A 2,752-nucleotide genomic window follows, 5' to 3' on the forward strand; every position below is an offset into this window, starting at 1 on the left:
GCTCTTTCCTTACATCAGCCAAATTATACGCATAAACAAAAGAGACAAAAAAACTCCATAGTATGGCCAGGGAGTAAGACGGAGCAGATGATAACCTGACCACTCTTAAAGACTGGTGTGACTCTCACATCTTCCTTCCACACCACCCAGATTCTCCCAAGAGGATTAAATTCATAATTTGTAATCGAAGACCAACCACGGAACACAGAAGAGATGATCCGGGGAGCCTTACTTTCCTGAACACACATTTCAAGCAAACATCCAAACTGCAAATATTCAGTGTGTACCCAATCATGAACAATAGAATGTTTCTTAGATTTATTGAAGACACGCATGTTCCAGGAAAAACCAGACATTAATGACGTTTTCGGGAGTTCTTCTTGCTCGATACGCCAGGAGGGAACCCCTTAGCTTGCTGAGAAGAAGACTCTGAAGTAGTCTTGTGCGTTTGTTTCGATTGTCGAGGCAACGAAGCTCTGATGGGAGTGTCCATTGCAGGGACTGGCTTACCCAGAACTGTTGCATCCACTACAACTTCCGGGACAATATCTAGTTTCTTATGAACAGCCATATCCGAATCAGAGTCACCCACATCCTCAGAATTATCCAGAACAGAGAACCGAGAAGAATCGAGCAGAGTATCTTGACCACCTGCAGAAGGAATACTGCCTTTTTCAGAACTTTTACAACCCTTCCCAGGAGAAACAACTGACCAACCGGAAGTAGTATCCTGCGGAGGTGGGATTGATTGTGTCACACCCTCTTTTGCAGCCAGTTGAGCTGGAAGCATGGGAGGGGGGACCTCTACAGCTTGTGCTTTCTTAGGAGAGACTATTTCACCCTCTTCGACAACAACTTCTGAAATCTTCTTCGGAGACATTGGAGCAGTGGTTAGACACCCATCGCCACCATGCCCCCACATCTGACATCGAGAACACTTCGGTGGGAGCCATGGATATAAGAACTCCAAGGTTACAACCTCCTCCTTTGTCAGCTGAAACCAAAACGTGGTAGGCAAGGCTTTTGTTAGATTGACTTCCACAAAAACCTTGGCCTCATCGGATTTACTACAGAGCTCTGTATCCGGATGCAACCGAATAGGATTACCTATTGGACTCGTTAAAAATCCAAGACCTTCCCATGAAAAAAGAGAATGGGGAACATTTTTCAAAGTTACCCACAAGGGCATAGAGGAAATCACTGGTTGCGCATCTTCTGGAAGGGGTGACCATTTAGCTAGCATCATAGGCACACCCGCTATATTCCACATTCCCCTACGTAGAACTCATTGTCTCATAGTTTCATCACGAATACGGAACCGGACCGAGGTTGTAGAGTTTTCATAAACATCAATTCGAACAGACTTATCTCCTAATGGCCAAATCTTATTGACAATCACATGAATCTTGGCGACGTGTGGAGCCGCAGAAGGGAACCTACCCACTAAGAAATCATCCCAGAGGGGAACCGACTTGAAGCACCACGTCAGGAACTGCAATCGTTGGAACACCATCAATCATACTAACTTCATAATTGTGTTTCTTAAGCGATGGACGCTTATTCACCGCTGCTGCATAAGACTGCTGCTTGTTTTGTGTAGAAGAGGCATCCCCTTGAGAATGACCCGTTGAATCCGGCTCCGACATGAGGGCACACCAACAATGACCGTCACACAAACCCTAACCTAAAAGATATTCTGCAAACCCTAGAATCGCCTATCGCACTTTTCTTATTTAAAAATCGCTCAAGGGAAAGATCATTTCTTCTTGAACTAATATTGACCTTTTCGAAGACACATATTACAATTAATGTATATATAATCTTCTTTTATATGAGCTCGTGGCCTTATCAAACATAAATCGCGTGTTGTCCAAGAGATAATCATCAGCGAATGTAATGTAACTATCATAGTAATTAGTATTCAAAGGGGCCGATATATCCACTTAAAACTTATATGTCAGAATTTAATAAATTTTTATTGAATGTACATAGTGATATTGGGAACTTGTGCGTTAGGATTTTTGTGAATTCTGATTTATGTTTTAGGCAACAAAATGATTTTTGTGAATTCTGATTTGTGTGAAATGAAAAGGGCCATGTGGTGTTGGGCGTGGCTCATATACAAAGTTTAATGACATGTCACTCCCACCTCACTGTTTTGTTGCCTAATAATCTACTAGTAGTACTTAATTATAACATAGAATCTTTCCAAAATCTTGTTTAATTTGTAGAACATTCATATCACACTAGTAGTTTTCAGATTTCTAAGCTAAAATATTGGTATGTGCATGCATCTATGTATTATGAATACAGTTAAAAACTTTCACATCATTTCTTGATCTTTTAGTTGATGTAGAATTAAAACAGAAGATAATGTGAACCGCTCTTATAACAAAATGTATATTTAAATGGAAGTTTAATATACTACTATGTACTTATTTGATTTTATCATAGAAAACAAGAAAGGAGAAGCGACCTCAATGATTAACATTCGTCGGCTGAATCAATAGTGAGACTTTAAAATTCAAAAAAGAAAGAAAATGGTGGTGGGGTTTGCAGCCTAAGCTTTTAGGTTAAGCCTTTAACATGTGATTAACTTTCAACACCAATGGCGCTCCAAAATCCCGGAAAAGAAGAAAATGATTTCGATAACTCACTTAGGATTCTAAAAAATGTGAGAACTTAGAATAACTCGCTAGTCACTTCCATGATATTTAAAAGCTGTGGTATATAACACTTTATCTGTAACTAA

The sequence above is a fragment of the Camelina sativa genome, chromosome 16 (assembly GCF_000633955.1).
Source record: "Camelina sativa cultivar DH55 chromosome 16, Cs, whole genome shotgun sequence".
NCBI classification, from domain to species: domain Eukaryota; kingdom Viridiplantae; phylum Streptophyta; class Magnoliopsida; order Brassicales; family Brassicaceae; genus Camelina; species Camelina sativa.